Source organism: Gavialis gangeticus, unplaced genomic scaffold (genome assembly GCF_001723915.1).
Source record: "Gavialis gangeticus isolate Ggan-Ray unplaced genomic scaffold, GavGan_comp1, whole genome shotgun sequence".
In the NCBI taxonomy this organism is placed as follows: Eukaryota; Metazoa; Chordata; order Crocodylia; family Gavialidae; genus Gavialis; species Gavialis gangeticus.
In genome coordinates this window covers 33,474,022-33,489,366 of record NW_017729025.1, presented here as the reverse complement: position 1 = coordinate 33,489,366, position 15,345 = coordinate 33,474,022, and the positions used below count along the sequence as shown (strand labels likewise).

General features: G+C 41.9%; 1 long non-coding RNA gene across 1 annotated transcript in view; it reads left to right on the top strand.

The window, feature by feature from the left end:
* The window catches only part of LOC109298478, an 82,985-nt gene that overhangs the window by 8,937 nt on the left and 58,703 nt on the right, over window positions 1-15,345 (top strand). Inside the window, exon 2 of the long non-coding RNA XR_002097619.1 lies at window positions 1,897-2,191. This is a non-coding gene — a long non-coding RNA (uncharacterized LOC109298478). The remainder of the gene's footprint in view (window positions 1-1,896; window positions 2,192-15,345) is intronic.

Genomic DNA, 15,345 nt, shown 5'->3' with positions numbered 1-15,345 from the left:
TGTCTGTAGGCCAGAAACCATTTAAGTCATTGGAAACCATCGACTTTATCAAGTTCCAAATCAGGCCAGTTCACTGGTTTTGGTTTGTCGTCCTAACACTGGTGTCTCTTCTATTTCCTGCTCTTCTGTCCCAGTCAACATGTTGGCCTTCCTTATTAATGATCCAGTTGTGCAAAAGGAGTGACTGCTCGAATGAAGCCTAAAGGGAAATTTGCTATTACTGGTGACTCAATTATCCCATACTACCTGCTTCAAGAGGTCAAAAATGACTGGAATCAAACCTGACATTTCTGCTTTTTTTTTGTTCTTTGTTTTTTTTAAACTACATATGATTTGGCTCCTGAAGTTTGATCAAATTAAAAGGAAGATCAAGTAAGTCAGTGTAGGAATTCAGTTGGCTAACTCAATAATGCAGATGGTTGGAAATGCATCCAGACAACTGCTTTAGATTATAAACTTTAGTTTAAAAGCTCTTCTGGTCAGTGAATGTGTCTTCCTCTGTGTTCATAATGTACAACATAATGCAAGCAATTTGAAATAATGAAACCGTGAAGTGAACAGGATTGTAACAGCAGGGTCCAAGCTGCCATTGCTTTGGTGGTGGTCAGTAGTACAGTATCTTTCCAGCTATGGAAGTTATTTCTTGCCTTAGTTAAATCTTTTGCAGCATGCCTATACAGCCAGGAGGTTAATTCCACTCTGCTCTTCAGGGAAAACTGTATATATCTTTTATTTCATCCCCTCTCCCCCTGCTCGCCCCTCTCTTATGAGCATGGATTGGTTTTCCAGGGCCAACCTAGCCCTCCTGGCCTGGAGTGCCCCCATCCAGTACGGATCCTGCCCGGTTCTGTAGCAACAGAGGACTCCCATTTGCAGCAGCATCAGTGCTGTCAGCACGAAACAAGGCTCAGCTGAGTCCTGTCAGCGCAACATAGAAGGGAGGGGGCAACCTGCATCTTCTCCCCACTGCATTAGTGTGGGCTGTTTCCTTTCCAGTGCAAAAATCTGCCAAGCTTTCCTGCAGGGCCAGGAACATACCCTGAGAGGATTAAATAAGTAGGAGAGGAGGGGGTGGGAGGCAGAGGAGACCATCCTCCCTGGATTATCCCTTCTCAGTGTTGTTTCTGCTGAGGCTGTGGTGAAGGCGTCAATGTAGCTCCCCAGAGTTAGTTGCTCAGCAACCAGAATCAATTAATATGCTTTGCAGAAAGCACAGGGGAAACCCAAGCTGCTGTCAGCAAGAAAACAGGAGGTTTCAGGGGGGCACTCGGGATCCCATTCAAGTCTGACACCCATTTATTCCCCCCCACATCCTCTGGCTTATCCCCAACCTTCTTGCAACTCTATTCTTTATCCCTTCTCCTTCCCCCACAGTGTTTTAGCTTGTGCATCTCCCTAGCACTTCAAGCAAGGCACCTCTTAAGCTCTCCTATCTTACAGGGAGTGTTGCTTTTATATTTAATTTACTGGCTCTTTTTGATTATTTATTTATTTTGCCAAGTGTTCTCCAAAGTGAATCTAGAATTGCTAATCCTGTTGCTAGTTGTGAAAGGAAAGTAACAATTGATGCTTTGGTAAGATGGTTTCAAAGGTTCGGTCAGATTACATGGTTCGGTTTGGTTCAGTTGTGCACAGTCAAGCAACTATAACGAAAAGGCATCATGTGAGCATTGGCAAAGGGGTTTCTTAGGGGGGGAGGTTGTTTATTTGTGTATTACGTGCTAACTGTCTCTGTGTACAATAGGTCAAATAAGTGGGCTTGCTTATTGTGAAACATAGAATGCAATTTTTCCTTTTTTTTGCAGAGTAATTTCAGGGTTTTAGTAAGGTTTTTTTTCCCCTTTTTTCTTCTTTTTTCCCCTCCTCTTTTCTTCCTTTCTTTGATTTTCTTTGGAGTCCCTCTGATGACACCACGGATCTGAGAATGAAGAACTTCTTAGAGCTGATTGGAAATGGCATTGCTGAGCTGAAACGTAACTCGAGGAAATATATCTCCCGAAGAAGAAAATGTAATGCGTTTTAAGGATCTGACTTCCGGTGAAAATTTCAAGCCTAGAGAAAACTTGTCCGCTTTGTTAGAAAGAATGGGTTGGACAATTTTCTTCAATTCCAAAGGATATCTGAATGCCATGCTGAGCATAATCTCTGCAGCATGCTCTGTGAGTCTCTTCTCTTCCTGATGCACTGCATGGTAAGGCCTTTTTCTTCCTTAAAAATACTTTGGTTATGGTGAGAGTTTAAAAAAAAGAATATTAAAAGACAAATACAAGAATGTTTCAAAACTTGGTTGTTTCTCTGACCAAGTATCCTGGTCACCTCTGTAGTTCTTTCTGAGTTTTTCCTTTTTTTGTCCATTTGTTTCTCAAATGAGTGTGTTGGGGGGGCTGTCAGCTATATTTTGAGATGGGCTTTGATAGATTTGTTGTAAAACTATCCAGGCTATCGTTGCTATTTAAGAGTTTCCCTCAATGTTTCTCTCTCGGTACATTTTGAGAAGGGTCATATGTGCCCTACCTTTCATATATCCAAGTTGAGTCTGTGATGTTCTGTACTGACAGCCAGAAGGCAAAAGTAGAAGATTTAAACAAAAAGTGATTTGAACCTGGTTTTGAATGAGTATGAGCTGAATAAATAAAACCTACAGCAGAGATTTTAAGTTCTGCTGTGTTTTATGCCAAACGAGCAGATACAGTAGATTTCCCTCGTTTTGTTCCCTGTGGGCAAAGAAATGTTAAATGCACAATTGTGTATATGCAGATGATGTAATTAACATGTGAGGGATGTGGGCATATTGTGCTATTAACTGTCAGAAATAAGCAGCTTGATGAATCCTACAAAATGAGTGTTGAAAATTAATTCACAGAAAAACCTGCCTGCAAATTGTTTCATATTGAGTGATTTTTGTCATATGTTAATGGGATTGTGGGAGCTGATTGCAAATTCTTTCTTAGGAGGATGGTGTGAGGCCTTATTCATTAACAACGGTAATGTGTTTCCTGTTCCCTAGATGGCCAGGGCTAGAGAAGTAAAGTGATGTTATTAGCCAACAGTCTCATCTGCCAAAAGTTAGGATCACGGTCAGGAGGTTGCCAAACAGATCAGAAAGCACAAGATGAGTGTGATGGGCAGGGGAGTGCAGTTGACTTCTTTAGAAAACATCTTTGGATCTGTGCTCTGAAAAAAGGGCAATATTGAAAAGTGGAATTGTTTGGAGAGGTGTTATTTTCCTGAATGATATTGAGTGAGCAGGTAGCATAGGCAGCTTTTCTTCACACTGGGTGGTCAGTTAGTATGGGAAAGAGAGAAGCATCTGCATCTTGAGGAGAGAACTAAAGAAAAGGTATGATCCTGATCTCATTCAAATCCATGGCAAAATTCCCAAGAATCAGACCATTTATGGATATACTTGGCAGATTTCATATGCTTCAGAAATATACACTGGGATGGAGAGCAGCAATGGTTTCCTAGCAACAGCTCTGGAAGGCACAAAGGCTCTAGAGAGACAGGCCAAGTCAGATCACACACCAGGCCAGGCAAGGCCAGGACAAGCCAGGGTGTTAATGAACAAGACTGAAAAGCTAGCAGATCTTTTGGATGGGTTTTAAGTTTTCTATTGTAGAGGAAGGTCCCCGCCATCATTCTGAAGCATTTGGAGGCAGGTTCCCAGCATACCTCCTGCTTTTAAGATGAAGACCTTTTACAAAGTGTGCAACAGACAAACGCTGGAAATGGCACTTGCACAAATTTGCACAGCTGGAGCTTTTAAAGACAGAAGCTTTTAAAGACATAGCTTTTAAAGGCAGAAGCCTGAAGTTTGACAGCCGTTCCATAATCCTGAACTTGATTTCCGGAGCAACAGCCCAAAACACACAAATGCAATTAAATACACTTTCATACATTTTACTATCTCAAATGTACAGATGATGGAGCTCATAACAATAGAACCATGAGAAACTGAAAAGATGCAGTTGATAAGGCACATCTTGAAATCTTCACTCTTGCAAGAAGTTCTCACTTACACAAATAGTTAGGCTGACTATATGGAAATCTCGGAAATGTGGGACATCATCCAGGAAACCCGGGACACTGGCCCCCACCCCCATGCTCTCACAAATTGGTGGGGACAGGGCTGCATGCTTGGCCTGCCCACCTGCAAGGTGCTTTGTATCACTCCGAATCCCAGCCAGACTGCACCCCTGCATTTACACTTCCCAACAGCCAGCCAAAGCCAGTCTCTGAATTCCAGGACTGTCCCACCTAAAACAGGACACATGATCATGCTACAACTAGTCCTACTAAAGAGTTCATCTGAACAAGGGTTGCAGGATCGGACCCCTAAATTTGATTCTGTTTTTGAAAATAGGAACTCATATCAGTAATTTCATTGCAATCAATGGGACAGCTCATTTAAGTAGGAATTTCTTCTGAGAGTAAATGGGTTAAGGTTTTATAAGACTGGGATTTTTGTCATTGTGCCAGAATTACTGTTTAAGCTGAACTTACTTTCTTTTCTAAACAAAGTCATTCTTCTGCCTGTGTAAATCCCTCTTTGCCATATCATTAGAATAAATCTAAAGGCTTAACGACAGATTTTTTTTGAAGATTTTCAACCATAGCAACTTTCTTCTGTGAAGAATTGATCATATTCAACAAAATTTAATATTAGTGGTTCTTAATTATGAGCCAAAATGCTTTATTGACTCTTTAATTCCTTTATTGTGAAATTGCTGAAGATTTTACTGAGGACAAATATGGATAGATCCCTGCAGTTCATCAAGGAATGCCCATTCCTTTCAAAAAAGTCAGAGTTCTGCATAAGAACACTTAAATTTAAATAGGATTTACAAGTTTCCCACAAGGTTAGATCCATTCATTTCTTAATTATTAGTTTATATTTATCTATTCATTAGATCCAGGAATATATTTTAGCTTTAGGGTCTAGAAACTTAGAATTAATATTGCATACAAATGTACTGATGCACACAAAGTAAATACCGTTTCCAATTTTTTTCAGATTTTATTTTGTATCTTCACAGGAGTATTTATTATTAGAGTAATGCATTGGAACGAACATAATTATTGCTTGGTTGCAAGTGACAAAGAATAGGATCTTTTCAGAATACAGTGAGCACAGTAAGAGTTTGATTAAGGTCTGCTATAAAAAAATACGAAAAAAGATCAAATGGCAGGTAGACCATGTGGACATCAACCTTTAAAACATGTTATGTATAAAAGGTCAAACCACCAACAGGGCTGCGGAGTTTTTATTTCTAAAATAATAAGACAAATCCAAACTTTGCTCATGCTGGTTTTGCAGTTCGGATAGATGCTATTTTGAGAGAGAATCTTGTACTTAATGTCAAAATCCTCAGTCACTTGTACATTGTGTTATTGGTGGAGGTTGATACTGAGATTCGAGCACAGCATCCAGCCCCCTTCACTCATTTACTTGAAAGTAGTTCTGCAAGACCTGTATTTAGCTCACCACCATCTCTCTGTAGACTCTAAAGTGCAGAAATTCCTTTTCAATATAGGTTATTATCCAATACCTGTTTTATTCTGCATGCACATGTGCACTTATTCCCAGGGCATGTGAATGATTCCGTGGGATAACTCATGTGAATGAGGACTCACATTATTGAGCACTGCATGAATGAGGATATGATAGAAAGATTTTAGTGCAATTACTTATGTTCAAGGGGTATTTATTTGAATAATACAACACATACACAACATAACACAATTTCTGTATACAAAATGCCTTCCCCAGACCAGTCAGTTCACACCCACACAGTCCTAATTCAAGATCCTCTCAATACCAGTTTCTTCCACAAGACCAATTCAGAAGTAACAAGTCTTCAACTTTGTATATGCAGGAAATAATACAAATGGAAAAGTAATAGAAGAACTGAATTTTCATTCTATAGGAAATGCCAACAGGTTGCTCTTTGTGTTTATTTCTACTTGGAAGAAAAGGTCAAGATAGTGAAACTTTTTATAGAATGAAAAACACTGTGGAAGTGTCATAATATAATGTTTCAGCATTTTCAATTGAAAGAGAACCTTTCCTTTTTCCTATGGATAATTCCATAGACATTTTTTTTCCTATGAAAAGCTTAACTTTTGTCAAAACCTCATTCCGCAACAAGAAAAATGTTAGAATCTTTTTTTCGCTATCGATGTTGCCATGCTTCTGTTCTTTAAGTGCAAGCTCTCTGCAGTAAAGGACTAGTTTTATTATTACGAATTGTACAGTATCATGTACATTTGGAAATGTATTTTCATTATGGAAATATTATTAATGAATAAGAATGTCTTTCTTAGGTCTATGAGTGACATCCATTATTCTTATGATTCATTATTTTTATTATAGTAGTGTCTCTGATACACTACTTGAGTAGTGTTGCTCCAGATGCCATTGTGCTAGAAACTGTACATAGTAGCAAAAGGTAGTCTCTTTCTCAAAGAACTTACATTCTTAAAGAGACAAGACAAAGAGTGCTGAAAAGGAAATATTAATATTCTTCAATTTACCAAGGTCACACAGGCACTTGAAGAACTCAGATTTAATCCAGATTTCCTAAATCCTACTCTAGTGTTGCCACCGCAAAACCATTCTTCTTTCCATTAATTTTCCCTGAAGAATTTGCTTTTAGATTTTAAGGTTAATAAGCTTAGCTATTTTTAGATACCAGATATGAATGGAATTTTCTGGTGTGTATTTCTAACATTGAAATAAATATGTCCATCAAAGTATGATCTCTTTTGAAGCATCTCTTTAACTGTGAACCCTAAGTATATAATTACATATATTATTATATATTCTGTTGGAAAGTTAAATCCTAGATTCAGCAGAGAATTTCCAAAATGAAGAAACCAAAGCATTCTGTTTTGAGGTGTATGTGTGTATGTATGTTTAAACTACCTGTATGTAGTGTTACTTTTTCAGAAATCTCAGTAAATAATTCAAATGCCATTATAGGGACAAATCCAGATTTGAAATAAAAAGGTTGACCACTGATCATATGGAGTTTGTGCAAGACATTATTCATATGGTACTAGTGCACAAAATAGAGTGACACAGAATACCGCACAAAACAGATACTCTTAATAATCATATTGTGACTCTTATACCTAAGATAATCCTAAAGATTTATTCCCCTTTTTATGATGGTTCGAGTAAAAATATCTTGTTGCTAAAAATACATCAGCAAGTGAAAAAAATCCAGTTTGTCACCTTAATGTAATCCAATTACTATATTTTATCTGTCGATGGGCAAACTCTCTGCAAATGTGCTAGGGTTTGGGAAATAATTCCACCACATACATAAAAGGATATGTCTAGATGAGTGAATGGTGATACAGCTCCATGAATGATACACCTGCAGAGGGTGAAGAATGTTGTTTTTATCCAACTATACAAGAGAAGAAAGCAATTAAAATCAAAGCTTTTCCTGGAAACTGCACTTTTTGACTATATTTTATCTGTGAGAAGTATTAACGAAAGGGATGAAAATACATAGCAATGCATTAATCACACTCTTCATCATTCCTAGTATAGGTCACTTATTAGTCTTTTTGAGGAAGAAGGGGATATCTGAATGCTCCATTTAGGGGTGTGATTGCATATCAAAGCAGGGCAATAGTGCATGTAAGGCAGTAGGGTAATCAGCAAAAGCCCTGGCACTGCTGCTGCCCAGGGTATAAAAACTACTGTTACACCTCTGAAGATCTTTGTTCAAAAATATTATTCTCTGAAAGAGCAGCAGTGGTGTAATACACTGAGCCCAGGATTGAAAATGAGGATGTCTGTGTTCTAGTCTCATCTTGAAATACAGGAACCGTATTCTAGTCTCATCTCACATTGTGTGACCTAGGACAACAAGTCACCTGACAGCTCTCTGCCTAAGTTCCCCATCTGTAAAATATCTATGATAATATTTATCTTTTTGGGGTGATGGTGGGACAGGTACTATTCTCCCCTGCTTGGTGGTAAAGATGAATACAAGGACTCCGTTTAACTTCTCTGAAGTTTCTCTTTAAAAGCAGATGATCTTATTGGCCCATCATTCGCTGATTATTAGTTATTATTTGTCTTAGCAAAAATAACTTTAATGAGGTGCACTCAAAATTTCTTACCCAATTAACATTTGCCTTGGCTACTGCATTCAAGTTTTAATGGGTGGGCATAAAAGGACCTGTTCAGCGATCTTTGGATGGAAGGTTCTGTAAAAGTACCAAGCCCCAGATCCAAAAGATAGTTGGTCATCTAGCCCTTATTTAGGTACATAGCTCCCTTTGAAATCAATTGCTAAATAGCTTTTGAGGATCTGCATAGAAATATTTTGTAATATTAAACTTCAGTCACAAGAGGCCCAGAGGGAAGTTAAATATACCGAGTAGTTCCTAAGTAGACCGAAGTACATCTTCATCAGTGACTTGGACGAGGGGGTAAAAAGCACCCTGTTCAAATTTGCTGATGACACTAAGATGTGGGGGGATGTGGGCATGCTAGAAGGGAGGAATAGGCTGCAATCGGACCTAGACAGGTTACAGGGGTGGGCAGATGGGTTTCCAGCGCAGCAGCACTGGTGTCTTGGTTAGTGCTCGCCGATGATACGTCGCCATAGTGATGAGCAATGGCGACATAGCGTCCTGTGTAGATGCACCCTCTTATATCTTTGATAAGATTCATCTGTGCCTTATTTTACAAGAAGTCCTGGAAAAGTCACTCTGTAGAAGGCTTTTTGAGAGGGTAAAAAAACCAAAGAAACCAAAATTAACTAAAAACAATGGATCTTAACAACTTGCTTCCATGTTGCTACACAAAAGCAAAAGAAAGACCAAAGCCAAATCAGATATTCTTCTTTGCATATAGAACATTGATCTTTGCCTACAGCAGGTCATCCATTTTGCTGATGTCCTTTCCATGTAGTTTCCAGGGGCCTTTGTACATGCAACAAAATTGGCCTTTAAAGTGGCTTAAATTCCTGTTTACGCTGCTTTAATATTGTTGCTGTTTGCACGCTTGGTGGTGTATTGCACTTTAAATGACTTTGTTATGTAGCAAGATAAAACACCTCTGAGGTGTTTTAATTTGCTACCTAACAAAGTGCAACAGTGCACAGGGTACTGGAAGCCAACATACTTGGGGCTCGGCATGCTTCCAGTGCCGTGTGCATCATCCCTGCCGCCTTCTCCTGCCGCCAGCACACCCCGCTGCCCACCTGCTACCTTGATGCTCTGCCCCAGGAGCAAGACATTCCGGGGTGGTCCCAGATGGTGGGGATGGTGCAGGGGTGCTAGAGCTTACCTGCCTTTCCGGTAGTGTGTGGGGGGAGCTACCTCCGGGTCGCATGACCCCCCTGAGTTGTGGGGGACCCTGGTGCTTTCCTCCACAGCAGCAGGGCCCCCCAGGCAGCACTCATCCGCTGGCATGGGGGGCATCACAGCCACAAAGGGAAGCACCGGGCCCTGCACAGCTCAGGAGCTGTGTGACCTGGCGGCAAAAAAAAAAGCAGCGAGAAGCCTGATTTTTTTTTTCTCCCCAAAGCCTGCCTGCCTGCCTGAGGTGTGCAGGGGCCCAGTGCTTCCCTCCGTGGCTGTGGCACCCCCCCCCCCGGGACTACCCAGGCAAGGTGCCAGTGGGTAGGTGCCACCTGGGAGGCACTGCTGCTGCTGCATAGCTCAGGGACTGCTTGGCCTGCTGGCAGCCCGCCCCCCTGCTGGAGAGGTAAGGATCAGGCCCCCACCCTTGTGTACATGCCATGGGGGTTTAGTTTGGTTTAATTCTCCCTAAATTGTGAAGCAGTGAAAAAGGTGGGTTTTTAAAAAGCCACCATTTCAATTTAGGGAGAACTAACCCAAATTAAACTCCCGTGGCATGTACAAAGACCCCAGTTTCCCAGCCTTGAATATTCCACAGTAAATATTCTCTTGAGCTGCCCCGAAGTTTACTGTGGTTTGGCACAGTGAACTTTGGGGCAACTCAAGAGAACATTTAAACAGCAGCACATACATGTCTGACAGTGCACATTGTAACTGATCCTTTGGAATCATTGTGTAATTTATTATCTGAATACTTAATATTAAGTTGTTAACTATTTATTTGACATGATTTCCCCCAAAGTGTGTGTTATAGTGTGTTTTGTCATCAGAAACACCCATAGGAAGCAACATTAGTGATTTAAAATATGTTTTTAGTGACTTTAGTGCAGCCAAGCATAGAGAAATAAAGTTAGCCTGTCCCTTCTGTTCCTGCTTATGAGATGTCCGAAAATCCTACATCTGAACATGTATTTTACTAGTCCCTTTTTTTTTTGCAAAGCAGAAATTTCTGTTTTCTGTGACTGGTCCTTTAATTTGATTATTATATGTTTTAATGTGGGTACAAGGAATCTGAACGTGTGGTAGAGGTGATATCTTTTAGTAGACCAACTTGATTTTTGCAAAAACATCTCTTTAATTGCAGGCTTTTAGGTACAAACCTCTTCTTCAGGCATAGGAGAAAAGATTGTAAAAGTTCTCCTGGGTAGAAATGACACTTTATAATTCATAGGAGAGTTGAAGTTGTGGTAAAATCTCCTGTTTGGAACAGTTCATTTTATATACAGATTAAGCTCAGAGAAAATTGGAATAGTCTCATGGGTGACTGATGCCTCCTGAATTGGGGGGGAGGACTTGCCTCCCCCACAGACAGTCAGCAACCAGGGGATCCCACAAACTGGGGGGGAGGGGGTCCCCACGGCCAATCCTGGCAACATGCAAATGGCAGTGGTGCACCGCTGGCACTTCCAGGTACACCGCTGGCACTTCTGGGTAGGCATGATTGACTGTGGGGGGACCACTTCTCCTGGCACCCCCACTCCCCAGCCAGCACTCTGAGTGGGGCCACCAGCACTCTCGCCTGCCCCCCCCGGCCTGGAAACGCTGGCTGTCAGGGGGTACACCAGCACTCTCAGGTGGTGCATGTGAACCCCTGTGCACCCCCTACGTATTGCCACAGAATAGTCTGTTTACCTCAAAGTTGTTTGGTGGTAAGCAGGATGTAGTCATATTTCCTTCTGGTTATGGGTAATACACAACAGGAGTTGTGTAGTGAACAAACAAATCATCTTAAGCATCTGTATTGGATAGATTCATTTAGGCTGAAAAAATCACTCAGATGCAGTGATGCAGCACTCAAAGTCCCTATTTCTTAACCTTTGTTGTGGGGTTGTGTGTATGTAAGGCAGGATAGCTTCGAAGGTTTCTGTACCCTAGGTGTCATGGGAGTGATTTCCCTTCAACTTAGAATTGACACTCTCTGAGCAGATGAGGAGGTAGGATTCACATTTGTGTACTCCCCATGTGCTAAATTCCCTGCATAATGCTGTCTTCCTTCCCAGAGTTTGGAGGTAGGAACCTGAATTCGAGGCCCCTCCTTGCTTATATATTCTCTTATATTAGAGCCAAAGATGCTCGATCCTTCTGAAAATCAGGCTCCCAATCTGTATGTGAATCATGTGCTGGCTATTTCTCTTAGTGTCTTAGGGGTGTCTAGGATATAGGAGGTGGATTATCTCTTGGTATTTACTAATGTAATGGATTTCAATGAAGCACTACCTGTTTAGAAAAGCTGAGAATCTGGCCTGACTCCCTTAGTGCATCTATGGCAGATGGACTGCAAAATGAAAAAGCCTGCTGTTTCTTTCATATGATGCATTACAAATCTGTACGTACAAACCTGTTACAGTTAGGATATGCTATAAAAGGAAACCTCCTATTTTCGCTGCAGAGGATACTGTCAAAATAGCTAGTCTGTACTAATAGCTACCTAGTTTTATCCAGACAAAAAGACTTTTAAAAAATCATTGTGCAGTACAAGTTAATATTACTTGCAGTGTTTCAGGTCCAAAGTAACCTGATGTTCCCAATTTGAAGAGACTTGGTAAGAGTAAGTTTTAACCAGAACACTTTTGATTCTCACCAGCTTGTATGTATCTCTGGTTAACGCAAGTTATTGTGCTGCACATGAAGGACAAAGAAGGTTGAAGGAAGCAATTTAATCTTTCCCCAACCCCTTCTCCATAGGTTGGAAGTCATGTACTAAATAATAGGTACAGCAACTTCACGGGGCTGATTTCAGTGGAAGTTGTAGCTTTGCTGAAAATCAGCCCAAATACCATGAGTGACTCAGTGGTAAACCTCTGATAAAAACTCAGAAGTTCCTAGCTTTCCATCTTGTGCTTAGCACACTGAATCATAACTCTTATTACTGATTACTTGCATATCGGCATCAGCCACTGAGATTGGACCCCATTGTATTCTGCATTGCAAAGAAGAGAAATGCTTAAGAAAAAAAGAGTACCTTTCCTGAAGAGCTTAGCCTCTACATAAATGTTCCTACTGAATCCAACTAACTCGGTTAGTAATTAGAAATATAAAATAGCAGCCACCAAGACAAGCAACAGAGTCTTTGGCCATGTTTACTAACATTTAATGCATGGCAAGTCCATTGATTAATCATAGCATGAAATCCATATTGATCTTTGTTTGGAAGTGTATCTTTCCTTTTTTGTCTTTTGAAAGACCTCTGTTCAATAATGTGCCTATGAGAATAGGGCTGTATGTGACGGCATGTGGGACTGGGGAAATTTCTAGGCAACTGCTGTTTCTTTATACTAATAAAGCTCTTTGCTTATTTTTAGAAGAAACTTGGCATATCTACATGAGATGCTTAACTGGGAGGAAGCATAGTTTGCTGTGCAGTAAGAGCATGAGCTGTTGATCTGCCAGAGGAGAGGTGAGGAGTGGGGTCTGGAGCCACAGCAGGGTGCCTGTCTTGGGTCAGCAGGGCCAGCATGCAGGACTGGCACGAGGAGGAGGCGTAGGATGAGGCTAACCGGGAGTTCCAAGCACAGAGCCTGGCCCGGGAGTGTGAGCAGGTGGAGGCACTGTGGAAGAAGAATGCCACACTGGCCTGAGCAGTACAGGTCATGGATGATGATTGCTGGGTTCTGGACACTGTTCTGGCCCTGGAAATCGCCTTTATGCCACCTGCTGTCTGGTCCCCAACCCTAGCACCACCCAACCCCCGGCAGCCACCCGCCACCCAAACAGCAGGCCCTGCCTAGGCCTGGGAGGAGGTTCTATGCTGCCTCCAGCAGCCAGGACCCCCTTCCATGGACACTGCCCCAGGTCTGGTGCCACCCAGTCCCGCCTCCTGGGTCCAAGCCTGCCACTCACCCTGGCTCCAAGCACCCACTCTCCACCAGGCTCAGCAGGCTGGAGTTCCAGAAGATGTGGGTGTCATGGGCTCTGCCTGCCCAGCCAGCACTCACATCTGTGATGGCACCCTGGTTGTCCACAACGGGCTGGAGTACCATGGACAGAAATCCTCTCTAGCTGTAGTAGGGGTGGTCACCACGGGGCAGGCAGGTGACAGGGATGTGGGTCCCATTGAGGACTCAGATGCACTGGGAGAATCCCAGGAGACAGAACCCCGCCACCATTGTCCAGGGGTCATGCACATGGAGCATGGTGTGCCTCAGCACGTTGTAGAGGGCACTGCACACCTCCAACACAGCCTTACCCATGTCAAACAGGTGTCTGATGTATGCAGGCTGGTGGGTGCAGCCAGCTTCAGCAGAGTGAGGGCCAGGTGGGTGTCTGCAGGAAGGGGTGGCCACATGCCAGTGTGTTGCCACTCCAGGTGGGACAGGAGCTTTTCCAGGAGGTCCTGGAAGGTGGCCCAGGTCATGTGAAAGGCTTCCAGCCACTGCCTATCATCCCAGGTGTGCTGGACAATGTACTGCTACCAGTTCTGGCTGGCCTGGTAGGCCCACAGGCAGCAGGGCTAGAGGCCCCAGGAAGCAGTAGCAGATTGGCAACATATTTTCTCCCACTTCTCTGCATGAGTGGACGTGTACCTGACACCATTTACTCATGAGTAAACTGGTGCCACATTAAATGCATGTGTAGACATGTCCACTGACCCTTTATTATTGTCACATAAAAGTCTCAGTGACTCAAGATTTGGATCACTTCCATGGGAAAAGCAGAATTTTAAGGGAGTATAGATAGTTCTTGTATCTCAAACAGTCTCTGACTCATACAGGACGTGATCCAGTTCGACTGGAATCAATGAGGAGTTTGTCTTTGATTTTAATGATCCTTAGATCAGGCTATCATTGGTTTCATTCTAGCAATCAGCACTGTACTGGGTGGAGTGCATGATCCTTGTCAAAAGAAGAGCCCAGAACTGGTTGTGTAAAGCATTTCTTTATCTAAAATTCCTGCTCCTTTTCTGCATTTGATATAACTAGACTATACTGTGGGCCTTAATAAAGGTATTTGGGGCATAGCTTGGTGTATCAAAGACCCAGTCACACATTGCTTGGACATTATAAACTTCCATTGATGTCAATAACTGATGAAGAAATGCTGGGCTGCCTCATACTTGTATATGTCCAATCTTCAATATTCTCATTGTTCTTTTTGCTCAAAAAGCCTGTTAATAAAATGCCTCCTTTGGGCACAATTCCACAGCAGGAAGGAAGGACTATACATTTTATATTCTCTTGTATAAAACAAATCTATATCTTTGGGTACTGCTACACCGTAACTGGAAGATGATATTATAGCACAAAAAGGCAAATCCTGCTTCGCTTTAATTTACCTAGTTTGGAGAACAGTTCCACTGAAGACACTGGGGCCTGGGCTTCAGGCTGCACAAACCTGCCAGGGACCTTGTGGACATACTTAGATGAAGCTCATGCTATTGCATCTACACTACAATCCTTGCCAGGGCCAGCAAGGCTAAGGGAACCTTGGATGTGCCTTCACATTTTACAGTTATACCTCTCAGTGCCATGTAGATGTACTTCATGGAAATCATAAACCACTGCAGGTGAGTCAGAAAGAATCTATAAGGAAACCTCCTTTATGCTTCATGTGCATTATTAGCTAGGGTTTTACAATTAAAAAATGGTCATTAAAACAAAAAAATAGGAGCATGAAAACTGAAGACCAAACAGCTGTAAAGCCAACATTATTTCTATATGCTTAACTTATGACTTTTAACAGGGGGTTATGCACCATTACAAGGAGGAGTCCGTACATCACTCATTGCTGTTTGTCAGGTAGTAATCACTGCCTAGCAGCAGTGAGAGAGAAGCAGCATATATTGTTGTAATTGCCTGTTGGTGAAGATCAGTCTATTTAATAAAATGCCTGAAATCTGGTCACAGGATCTTTCTCGTGGTTCATTTTCCAGGCAGAGGTGCATCAATAGCTGGATGATTTGTTTAAATAGAAATGATTTCTCGAGCCATAACAATACTTTGCACTTTTATTTGTATGGAG